Source organism: Eretmochelys imbricata, chromosome 7, assembly GCF_965152235.1.
Source record: "Eretmochelys imbricata isolate rEreImb1 chromosome 7, rEreImb1.hap1, whole genome shotgun sequence".
Classification (NCBI taxonomy): Eukaryota; Metazoa; Chordata; order Testudines; family Cheloniidae; genus Eretmochelys; species Eretmochelys imbricata.
Genome location: NC_135578.1, coordinates 91,715,019 through 91,728,602, shown reverse-complemented (window position 1 = coordinate 91,728,602; position 13,584 = coordinate 91,715,019).

Here is a 13,584-nt window from a genome sequence, read left to right as displayed (position 1 = left end):
GGGAGGGGGGTTGTTTTCATTCCTGTAAAACTGCTGTAAGCCTTAAAGGAATTAGTTAATTAAAATACAAGTTACTAGCAAGATTTGACAGCTACAAAAGTTACTTCCAGCATGGATCACAAGAACATAAGAATGGCCATACTGGGTCAGACTGAAGATCCATCCAGCCCAGTATCCTGTCTACTGGGAGTGGCCAATGCCAGGTGACCCAGAGGGAGTGAACCTAATAGGTAATGATCTAGTGATCTCCACCCTCTGACAAACAGAGGCTAGGGACACCATTCCTTACCCACCCTGGCTAATAGCCATTAATGTACTTAACTTCCATGAATTTATCCAGTTCTCTTTTAAACCCTGTTATAGTCCTAGCCTTCACAACCTCCTCAGGCAAGGAGTTCCATAGATTGACTGTGCTGAGTGAAGAACTTCCTTTTATTTATTTGTTTTAAACCTGCTACCCATTAACTTTATTTGGTGACCCCTAGTTCTTATATTATGGGAACAAGTAAATAACTTTTCCTTATTCACTTTCTCCACACCACTCATGATTTTATATACTTCTATCAATTCCCCTGAGTCTCCTCTTTTCCAAGCTGAAAAAAAAAGAGGCCCCTTACTCTGCTACTCCAACAGGTCACACTCAGGAAGTCCAACTTAAGGATGGAAGATAAGCAGCTTCCTCCTAGGAGATCTTCAGAGATTGAACACATTTACCAAAGTTCTCCTCGCATATAAAATTTTATAACAAACAGGAAGACCAAGAGAACCACATTTAATACCACTATATTGGATGGTTTGGATATAAAAAAGCAGCCACTTTTGGCTCCATCTAGTGACAGTTTAGGGATCTTAAACTCAATGAGCTGGCAAAATGGACAATATTATTCTATCAACACAGAGAGCATTACTTATTGCCTAGGTTAGAAGCCTGGGGGCGGGGGTGGGGGAAGTTGTTGCTAAACAGTGGATCTATTGTTGTGTGAGTGAATTTCAACTAGTTCCCATTTTTATCTAAACCTTTCACAAATAGCGTTCATCTTGATGTTCATCAAGTTTGCTTATTTGGAGATAAACAGATGCAAAAGTAAAATGCACAAACATATAGAAGCAACTATAAAATTAAGAGCAAAATCACTGCAAAGAGTGGTGCACAATTAGTCACATATGAACAAAATGCCACTAGTTCTTAGGAAACAAAGGACAACAGGGTTTAGTTCCAGACCATAGATAGCAAAATATGGACTTAAAAAAAATCTTTAAGTGGTAAATTTCTTCTATAAGGAGCTCTCCTACTTTTTGAACCAGTTCTTCAGAGGGATATGGGAGTCAAGACATTGGGCAGCAGTAGAAGGTCTTCCTCTATCAGAGAGGGGAGGGAAAAAAAAAAGTCAGTTTTTCCTGTAGGAACATTGCTATGAACACTGGACAAAGCTATGTCTATAGCTAGTTATATGAACCCTGCATTTCCTAATTTAAGAGGGAACAGGTCTAGTAGCTTTTGCAGATTCCTCCCCATAGCAGAGCTACCTTCATTTTTCTGAAAAGGTAAGAATGGCTGTAAATAAATTCAGTACTCGTGAAAGGTGCCAGAACAGCAACACAGACTGTATTTATCCACAGGATAGACATTACAGTGTGAACTTCCAATGTGCCTCTGTTATTGTTACCTTTTAACAAATCACTGCACACACCCCTAATTTATCTTCATTTCACCCTTGTGAGAGTTGGACATTTATGCTCCCCCCTGTCTGCTGGTGGACAACTTTCTTCATAAACAGTGGAATTAAATTCCTGATATTACAAACTTTGCCTAATTAGAATGAATTGACTAAATGTGAAGGGCTCAACTAGTTAAAGTAAAAAGAAAAGGAGTACTTGTGGCACCTTAGAGTAACCAATTTATTTGAGCATGAGCTTTCGTGAGCTACAGCTCACTTCATCAGATGCATACCGTGGAAACTGCAGCAGACTTTATATATACACAGAGAATATGAAACAATACCTCCTCCCACCCCACTGTTCTGCTGGTAATAGCTTATCTAAAGTAATCGTCAGGTTAGGCCATTTCCAGCACAAATCCAGGTTTTCTCACCCTCCACCCCCCCACACAAATTCACTCTCCTGCTGGTGATAGCCCATCCAAAGTGACAACTCTTTACACAATGTGCATGATAATGAAGTTAGGCCATTTCCTGCACAAATCCAGGTTCTCTCACTCCCTCACCCCCCTCCAACAACCCACCCCCATACACACACAGACTCACTCTCCTGCTGGTAATAGCTCGTCCAAACTGACCACTCTCCAAGTTTAAATCCAAGTTAAACCAGAACATCGGGGGGGGGGGGGGGGGGAGGAAAAAACAAGAGGAAATAGGCTACCTTGCATAATGACTTAGCCACTCCCAGTCTCTATTTAAGCCTAAATTAATAGTATCCAATTAGCAAATGAATTCCAATTCAGCAGTTTCTCGCTGGAGTCTGGATTTGAAGTTTTTTGTTTTAAGATAGCGACCTTCATGTCTGTGATTGCGTGACCAGAGAGATTGAAGTGTTCTCCGACTGGTTTATGAATGTTATAATTCTTGACATCTGATTTGTGTCCATTTATTCTTTTACGTAGAGACTGTCCAGTTTGACCAATGTACATGGCAGAGGGGCATTGCTGGCACATGATGGCATAAATCACATTGGTGGATGTGCAGGTGAACGAGCCTCTGATAGTGTGGCTGATGTTATTAGGCCCTGTGATGGTGTCCCCTGAATAGATATGTGGGCACAATTGGCAACGGGCTTTGTTGCAAGGATAAGTTCCTGGGTTAGTGGTTCTGTTGTGTGGTATGTGGTTGTTGGTGAGTATTTGCTTCAGGTTGCGGGGCTGTCTGTAGGCAAGGACTGGCCTGTCCCCCAAGATTTCTGAGAGAGTGTTGGGTCATCCTTTAGGATAGGTTGTAGATCCTTAATAATGCGTTGGAGGGGTTTTAGTTGGGGGCTGAAGGTGACGGCTAGTGGCGTTCTGTTATTTTCTTTGTTAGGCCTGTCCTGTAGTAGGTAACTTCTGGGAACTCTTCTGGCTCTATCAATCTGTTTCTTCACTTCCGCAGGTGGGTATTGTAGTTGTAAGAATGCTTGATAGAGATCTTGTAGGTGTTTGTCTCTGTCTGAGGGGTTGGAGCAAATGCGGTTGTATCGCAGAGCTTGGCTGTAGACGATGGATCGTGTGGTGTGGTCAGGGTGAAAGCTGGAGGCATGCAGGTAGGAATAGCGGTCAGTAGGTTTCCGGTATAGGGTGGTGTTTATGTGACCATTGTTTATTAGCACTGTAGTGTCCAGGAAGTGGATCTCTTGTGTGGACTGGACCAGGCTGAGGTTGATGGTGGGATGGAAATTGTTGAAATCATGGTGGAATTCCTCAAGGGCTTCTTTTCCATGGGTCCAGATGATGAAGATGTCATCAATATAGCGCAAGTAGAGTAGGGGCTTTAGGGGACGAGAGCTGAGGAAGCGTTGTTCTAAATCAGCCATAAAAATGTTGGCATACTGTGGGGCCATGCGGGTACCCATAGCAGTGCCGCTGATCTGAAGGTATACATTGTCCCCAAATGTGAAATAGTTATGGGTAAGGACAAAGTCACAAAGTTCAGCCACCAGGTTAGCCGTGACATTATCGGGGATAGTGTTCCTGACGGCTTGTAGTCCATCTTTGTGTGGAATGTTGGTGTAGAGGGCTTCTACATCCATAGTGGCCAGGATGGTGTTATCAGGAAGATCACCGATGGATTGAAGTTTCCTCAGGAAGTCAGTGGTGTCTCGAAGGTAGCTGGGAGTGCTGGTAGCGTAGGGCCTGAGGAGGGAGTCTACATAGCCAGACAATCCTGCTGTCAGGGTGCCAATGCCTGAAATGATGGGGCGCCCAGGAGTTCCAGGTTTATGGATCTTGGGTAGTAGATAGAATATCCCAGGTCGGGGTTCCAGGGGTGTGTCTGTGCGGATTTGATCTTGTGCTTTTTCAGGAAGTTTCTTGAGCATATGCTGTAGTTGCTTTTGGTAACTCTCAGTGGGATCACAGGGTAATGGCTTGTAGAAACTCGTGTTGGAGAGCTGCCGAGCAGCCTCTTGTTCATATTCCGACCTAGTCATGATGACAACAGCACCTCCTTTGTCAGCCTGTGGACGGGCTGAAATTGTGGAAATTGTGGAAAAGCAGCATCACTTGCCCCATAACCTCAGCCATGCGGAACGCAATGCCATCCACAGCCTCAGAAACAACTCTGACATCATAATCAAAAAGGCTGACAAAGGAGGTGCTGTTGTCATCATGAATAGGTCGGAATATGAACAAGAGGCTGTTCGGCAGCTCTCCAACACGAGTTTCTACAAGCCATTACCCTGTGATCCCACTGAGAGTTACCAAAAGCAACTACAGCATATGCTCAAGAAACTTCCTGAAAAAGCACAAGATCAAATCCGCACAGACACACCCCTGGAACCCCGACCTGGGATATTCTATCTACTACCCAAGATCCATAAACCTGGAACTCCTGGGCGCCCCATCATTTCAGGCATTGGCACCCTGACAGCAGGATTGTCTGGCTATGTAGACTCCCTCCTCAGGCCCTACGCTACCAGCACTCCCAGCTACCTTCGAGACACCACTGACTTCCTGAGGAAACTTCAATCCATCGGTGATCTTCCTGATAACACCATCCTGGCCACTATGGATGTAGAAGCCCTCTACACCAACATTCCACACAAAGATGGACTACAAGCCGTCAGGAACACTATCCCCGATAATGTCACGGCTAACCTGGTGGCTGAACTTTGTGACTTTGTCCTTACCCATAACTATTTCACATTTGGGGACAATGTATACCTTCAGATCAGCGGCACTGCTATGGGTACCCGCATGGCCCCACAGTATGCCAACATTTTTATGGCTGATTTAGAACAACGCTTCCTCAGCTCTCGTCCCCTAAAGCCCCTACTCTACTTGCGCTATATTGATGACATCTTCATCATCTGGACCCATGGAAAAGAAGCCCTTGAGGAATTCCACCATGATTTCAACAATTTCCATCCCACCATCAACCTCAGCCTGGTCCAGTCCACACAAGAGATCCACTTCCTGGACACTACAGTGCTAATAAACAATGGTCACATAAACACCACCCTATACCGGAAACCTACTGACCGCTATTCCTACCTGCATGCCTCCAGCTTTCACCCTGACCACACCATCCATCGTCTACAGCCAAGCTCTGCGATACAACCGCATTTGCTCCAACCCCTCAGACAGAGACAAACACCTACAAGATCTCTGTCAAGCTTTCTTACAACTACAATACCCACCTGCGGAAGTGAAGAAACAGATTGATAGAGCCAGAAGAGTTCCCAGAAGTTACCTACTACAGGACAGGCCTAACAAAGAAAATAACAGAACGCCACTAGCCGTCACCTTCAGCCCCCAACTAAAACCCCTCCAACGCATTATTAAGGATCTACAACCTATCCTAAAGGATGACCCAACACTCTCTCACAAATCTTGGGAGACAGGCCAGTCCTTGCCTACAGACAGCCCCGCAACCTGAAGCAAATACTCACCAACAACCACATACCACACAACAGAACCACTAACCCAGGAACTTATCCTTGCAACAAAGCCCGTTGCCAATTGTGCCCACATATCTATTCAGGGGACACCATCACAGGGCCTAATAACATCAGCCACACTATCAGAGGCTCGTTCACCTGCACATCCACCAATGTGATTTATGCCATCATGTGCCAGCAATGCCCCTCTGCCATGTACATTGGTCAAACTGGACAGTCTCTACGTAAAAGAATAAATGGACACAAATCAGATGTCAAGAATTATAACATTCATAAACCAGTCGGAGAACACTTCAATCTCTCTGGTCACGCAATCACAGACATGAAGGTCGCTATCTTAAAACAAAAAACTTCAAATCCAGACTCCAGCGAGAAACTGCTGAATTGGAATTCATTTGCTAATTGGATACTATTAATTTAGGCTTAAATAGAGACTGGGAGTGGCTAAGTCATTATGCAAGGTAGCCTATTTCCTCTTGTTTTTTCCTCCCCCCCCCCCCCCCCGATGTTCTGGTTTAACTTGGATTTAAACTTGGAGAGTGGTCAGTTTGGACGAGCTATTACCAGCAGGAGAGTGAGTCTGTGTGTGTATGGGGGTGGGTTGTTGGAGGGGGGTGAGGGAGTGAGAGAACCTGGATTTGTGCAGGAAATGGCCTAACTTCATTATCATGCACATTGTGTAAAGAGTTGTCACTTTGGATGGGCTATCACCAGCAGGAGAGTGAATTTGTGTGGGGGGGTGGAGGGTGAGAAAACCTGGATTTGTGCTGGAAATGGCCTAACCTGACGATTACTTTAGATAAGCTATTACCAGCAGAACAGTGGGGTGGGAGGAGGTATTGTTTCATATTCTCTGTGTATATATAAAGTCTGCTGCAGTTTCCACGGTATGCATCTGATGAAGTGAGCTGTAGCTCACGAAAGCTCATGCTCAAATAAATTGGTTACTCTAAGGTTCCACAAGTACTCCTTTTCTTTTTGCGAATACAGACTAACACGGCTGTTACTCTGAAACTAGTTAAAGTAGCCAACAAAAAAAGAAAAAACCCACCATCTCCCTTCTCACACACTCCCACCCTGCTTTTAATGTTGGGATAGGTCACCTTCATTTTGGGGGAAGCAATTTCTCCTCTGACTTAGAGGACAGAGTCTCTCAAACTCAAAACCACCACATCTTTCTTACATTCCATCATGGTCACATTCTTACAGCGAAGCAGCACCAAGTGTCAAGAGGCATAAGAAGAAGAGGGACAAAACATGAGAACAGGTAAACTGATCTTCAGCAGACAGGGTGCTAGGTGAATGGAGTGGAGAAATTTTAAGCATGTCCAGTCTTGTGTGGAGTAGGTGAATCTTCATGTAAGCAAGGGCTTCTAAGAAGATGGTTGGGCCATCCAAGAGGAACATTAGAAGGCTGAAGTGGTGAGCTGTATTTTGGACTTCATCCAGAACTTGAGATTCAGTTGTTTTTGCCTGGACATATGATTTTTTTAAATGGTTTGTGTTTCCTCTAAACCAATTCATCATGGTTCTCTTCATATGGATATTTCTTTATACTGAAGACAACAGTAAACAGAAAAAAAAGTAAAGGGATTGTGTGGGACTCTTTCCCAGAAATATTTAGGTTGTCTTCAGTTGCATTCTAGGAAAATACAATATTAAATAGAAAATATGTCTGTGGGTCACACCAACTAGGAAGGAGGCTACATTTATCTAGAAGGGCTTATAATTTTGGGGCTTGTAAAAGGCTCTGCAGTCACAAGACAGGTGTGTAATCTGTACTACACCCTACAGGTTTCAGTTAATTTGTGGTCTAAAAGAAAGAAAGTTGTATCTAAAACTGAAACTGAATTCCAGGGAAGTTTTCAATAAAAACTTCCCAACTTGAAGCTTTTGGGCATTATTCATTTCTGCTAGTCGAGGAAACTTCTCACATTTTAAAATTTGGCCAGTATTCCCATACTATTTCATACTGGAGTTGAGACTGGGGGGAGATGTATGGTCTTGTATAAGCAAATCCCCAAACAGCAGTAACTGGCTGCCTCTGATTGAAGTTCTATCTCTTGTCCATGCAAACCTCCCTTAGTGGAACTTTGCCATGTTATTTGGGGGTCTGACTGCAAAAGAGATTGCAAACTAGATTTAAGTTTACAAGAACAGACAAAACTGACAGCAATGGAGTTCCCACGTTCACAGAAGTGTAGGTGGGAGAGGATGAATTCGACCCTTTGTTTATCGTGGGAGGCGGGGGGGGGGGGGGCGTGCAGGAAGAAACAGTCTTAAGTACCCAAGTGTGAAGCAGGTGGCAAAATACAGACAGCTTTTGAGGAACCTGCAATGTGTAAGATGTTTGCTTCATCTCAAAATTATGGTTCTCTCATGTTGTTTCTTCACTACTTGAATTGCAGAAGACACTGAGCCTTCATGGATTTTTGCCATTGTTATTTTAATTAAAGATACATTTTGTTACTTTAGTTTTTATGTTGAATGAATGGTTCGATATGAACGTGTTTGGCCTTACAAGAATTATAGCAATAGTACTGTGTTCATTAACAGCAGCATAAATTACAGAGCCTGGAATGCGAACTGAGCGGGAGAAAATTGCTTCACTCACATTTCACTAACTGCCTAACTTCCATCATATATCTTACACACACCCCACCTTAATCATCAGGGTGTGTGTGCGCACGTGCGTGTGTAACAGAACCCACCCCATATATTCAAATCCTTGAAAGCATGGAAACAAGATGACAGAAGAGAGCATCCAATATTCCTTGCTCCTTGCCACCTTCACACACTTACTTATGGCAACCACCATGGTTAATTGCCTCACAAACTTGAACAACCTGACCATGAATTTTCCAACCACAGACAAAGCGGTTTGCAATAACCAATAGCTTCCACGGGGCAATAGCAACCCATTTCTGCACCAGTTTGGCTTTCCTGAATTGACTGGTCTGGCTCCTCACCACAGCTCCATGAAGTTCGGTTTCCTCATTCAGAAGCCACTGCTCCTCATCCCAGGATTTCAAAGAGCATGATCTCACCACACCATGCTGGTTCTCCTTCACCAGAATCACTCCTCTGATGGTTAGAAACCTTGGTCTAATTTCAAGTCTAAACTTCCTGATGGCCAGTTTATATCCATTTGTTCTTGTGTCCACATTGGTATGGAGCTTAAATAATTTCTCTCCAGTATTTATCCCTCTGATAAATTTATACAGAGCAATCATATCTCCCCTCAGCCTTCTTTTGGTTAGGCTAAGCAAGCCAAGCTCTGAGTCTCCTTTCATAAGACAGGTTTTCCATTCTTCAGACCATCCTAGTAGCCCTTCTCTGTACCTGTTCCAGTTTGAATTCATCTTTCTTAAAGATGGAGACCAGAACTGCACACAGTATTTTAGGTGAGGTCTCACCAGTGCCTTGTATAACAGTACTAAAACCTCCTTATCCCTACTGGAAATACCGCACCTGAGGCATCCCAAGACCGCATTAGCTTTTTTCACAGCAATATCACATTGGTGGCTCAGTCATCCTATGATCAACCAATACTCCAAGGTCCTTTTCCTCCTCCGTTACTTCTAATTGAAGAGTCCCCAGTTTATAACTAAAATTCTTGTTATTAATCCCTAAATGCATGACCTTACACTTCTCACTATTAAATTTCATCCTATTACTATTAGTCCAGTTTACAAGGTCATGCAGATCCTCCTGTAGGATATCCCTGTCCTTCTCTAAATTGGCAACACCTCCCAGCTTTGTATCATCTGCAAACTTTATTAGCACACTCCCACTTTTTGTGCTGAGGTCAGTAATAAAAAGATTAAATAAGATTGGTCCCAAAATAGATCCTTGAAGAACTCCACTAGTAACCTCCCTCCAGCCTGACTGTTCACCTTTTGGTATGACCTGATGTAGTCTCCCTTTTAACGAATTTTCATATTGATCCCCAACTAATAATTCTTCACATGGCACCACATCAAACGCCTTACTGAAATCTAGGTAAATTAGATCCACTGCATTTCCTTTGTCAAAAAAAAAAAAAGTTATTCTCAAAGAAGGAGATCAGGTTGGTTTGGCACGATCTGCCTTTTGTAAAATCATGTTGTATTTTGTCCCATTTACCATTGACCTTAATGTCCTTAACTACTTTCTCCTTCAAAAATTTTTCCAAGACCTTGCATACTACAGATGTCAAACTAACAGGCTGGTAGTTACCCAGATCATGTTTTTTCCCTCCTTTCTTAAAAATAGAAACTATGTTAGCAATTCTCCAGTCATACAGTACAACCCCTGAGTCTACAGATTCATTAAAAATTCTTGTTAATGGGCTTGCAATTTCATGTGCGAATTCCTTTAATATTCTTGGATGAAGATTGTCTGGGCCCCAATTTAGTCCCATTAAGCTGTTCAAGTTTCGCTTCTACCTCAGATGTGATAATATCTGCCTCCATATCCTCATTCCCATTTGTCATGCTACCATTATCCCTAAGATCCTCTTTAGTCTTAAAGACTGAGGCAAAGTATTTGTTTAGATATTGGGCTATGCCTAGATTATCCTTGACCTCCACTCCATCCCCAGTGTTTAGCGGTCCCACTTCTTTGTTTTCCTCTTATTTATATGGCTATAGAACCTTTTACTATTGGTTTCAATTCCCTTTGCAAGGTCCAACTCTACTTGACTTTTAGCCTGTCTCACTTTATCCCTACATGTTTGGACCTCAATAAGGTAGCTTTTCTGGCTGATCCTTCCCATCTTCCACTCCCTGTATGCTTTCTGCTTTTTCTTAATCATGCTTGCTCATCCAGCTTGGTCTCCAACTCCTGCCTGTGAATTTTCCCCCCTTTCTTGGGATGCAGGCTTCCGATAGCTTCTGCAGCTTTGACTTGAAGTAATCCCAGGCCTCCTCTGCCCTTAGATCCATAAATTCTTCAGTCCAATCCACTTCCCTAACTAATTTCCTTAATTTTTGAAGGTCAGCCCTTTTGAAATCAAAAACCTTAGTCGCAGATTTTTGTTTATCCTTCCATTCAGTTTGAACTGAATTGGCTCAAGATCACTTGAGCCAAGGTTGTCCTCTACCACCATTTCTTCTATGTGGTCCTCACTACTCCCCAAAACCAAATCTAAAATGGCATCCCCTCTGGTTGGTTCAGCAACTACTTGATGAAGGAATCCATCAGCTATTGCATCTAGAAAAATCTGAGCCCTATTACTACTTGCACTTGTCCTCCAGTCTATATCTGGAAAGTTAAAGTCTTGCATGATCACGCAATGTCCATTAGTATTTACTTCATTAGAAAAACATTAAAAAGGGCTCTATCCATATCCAAATTAGATCCCGGTGGTCTATAGCACATCTTAAGTCCCATCACACCAGATTTTTGGTGTAACTGGCAAATCAAAGCTAAACCAGATAAAGTTTCATAACTGACCTTTGTCTAGTGGTCTGGGAGAGGCAGGATAAAAATCTGGATCTGAATTTTGCCACTTGGACAGATTCTATTCTTTGTTTCCCCCTACAGTTGCACTTGTTACATTAACATTAAATGAGATTAATTTTGTTTTCCCCTTAAGCACAGAATTTAGATTAAATTAACTATTTCTAGTGAATTAGAGCATCACAAGCTCAGTTACATTGCACATGCCCAACTCCTGCAGTCTATTTTAATTTCTTAGAAACTAAGAAGAAAATACTTGCACATCTAAGAGATGCTGTTTCACAAGTGTTATAATTTGTGAGCATTGACTAAAATATTTTAAAAAAATTCTCTTGAATAATCTTAAAGAGCAATACCGTACATTAGGAATAAAGTGAAATGTACTTCAACATGAATCGGAGTTTAATTATGTGTATTCCTTTTGTGTATGAGCAGAACGATACCATCCAATAGTTTATTTAAAACTTCACTTGCTGAAATACAGTTAGAAGCAATATCTTGTTTTTTGTGAAGTCTCAGGAACAAAAATTTGTTTATCTGGATATGTAGTACTATATACAATGGAGAATATTTGTTTTTTATATAAAGTAAAAAGATGTGTGCGTATGTGCCTGGAGGCTAAGTACAAAACAAGGATTTCACAACCACTCCCTCAGAAAAATTGATTCCCTCATATACCATTGCCCCCAAAAAGTCTGAATAAATGGATAGGCCTTGCAACACATGCCAATGATTAATAAACGCTATACGCATGTGGAAGCAAGATCCAGAGTCAAGGGTTCTCTGGGAGTGAAGATAAATTTGAGCATGCTTTGACAGGGTAAGTCTACCAAAAAGCACACCCCTTCACAACCAAGGCAACAGGCAAGATATGATCAGTACTAAAATGTTTCTGAGCAGATCACTAAACACCTTGATTCATGGGTCATTTAACAAGACCCTGATTTCTCACTGGCTATAGAAACTCAGCCATGTTTGTTCACATTGGATGCGAATTTGAATGTAGTTTCTCTAATACATGCCTACTATTATTTTATTGGGATGCTGATATCCCCTACCCAAAAAAACCCATCCACATAAGCAAGGGGGTTTGTAAACTAGCATTGAAATCAGCCATTTTTACTAATGCTTCCTTGAGAATTGCTCCTGACAATCCAAAACCAAACAGGGACACAAGAACATGCAAGAACAGCAATAGAAGAGTTCCAAATGCCTGAATATGCCCTGAAGCAGCAGCTGAGATGGTGGAACAGAGAGGAGGATCAAACGGGAGAAGAAACTGCAGGGACAGGCAGATTTTACAGCTACTCAGAATGGAGGTGCTTAATGGCATTCTTTTTTGGCATTTTAATATCCAGTCATCCCTCAGGGGGTAGACTACATCATCTTGTAGAGAGAGACCAGACTGGTAAAGCAATTGAATCAAGTTATGCTAAATGTAGTATCCTCCTGTTCACAAACATTCAAGCAACGTGCCTTATGTCTGCATGTAATGTTGGAAATAAACGACTGCAACGATGCTCTTCTTAAAAATTCTCAGCAAGGCATATTTGGGCAGATTCCTGACTGCCCTGGGCTAGAAGTTTATTTAGCAGCAAGATTAACTCTAGTGAGAATCTGGCATATCAATACTGGTTCTTAGCATCTTCATGTATGCAGATCTAGCTAACCGGCAGAGACAACATACGTTAGCAACACTGTGGGTGGGGGGCACATATTTCCAATTGTGGAAGTGCCAAAGAACTAGGAAAGAAATTATCACCACTTCAGGATTTTGTACCCCTTCCCCCACACCCAAAACCAAGATCAAAGCAGAAAAACCAATCTGTGTTGAACCACAGTGTACCACGGAAGCAGGGTATACTTCTAGGACCATTTACAGTCTAGCAAGTTAACCATGGACTGGCTTTGCGAACCAGCATACTGTGTGTTGCAGACCACAAGCAGAGCAGTAAAGGCAAGAGTCCAAGAGACACCAGGTTTGTTGTAGTTCACTTAACAGAGAAGAGGACCATACTCTCTGCTGGGCTTAGTAAGGGGTCTTTCAGGCAAGTGCAGGTTAGCACAGCCTGGGACTGCTCTAATCTGCACCAATTGGATAGGGCCCCTAAGGGACCATATGATGTCTAAAGATTACTGCAATGCATCATACTTCAGACACTATTCTTCCTACCCCAACATGCCTCTCTCTGGCCTACACTGCAGGGAGGCAGGTAGGAGCAGCACAAAGAGTGGAACAGGGTGGAGAATGTGCTGCATTCAACAGTACTTTTAAATATACATCCTTATCTCTAGGGCACCCACTCCTGCCAGAGGTAGCATTTCAGGGGACTTTGCCTCTTGCACTCCCTCTGGTGACTGCTCCCAGCTGGTGCCTTCTCAAGCTACTTTATTGTGTCTTCTGTGGCTCAGCCATCTGGCCATGTCACACAACAGTTCAGCCCCCTTCCAGGAGACAGCTCTAAAGAAAGGTCTTTCACCGATCCTGTTGATTCTAAACAGGAAGTCCTTTGCCCCTTGTGGCTTCTGCCTCAG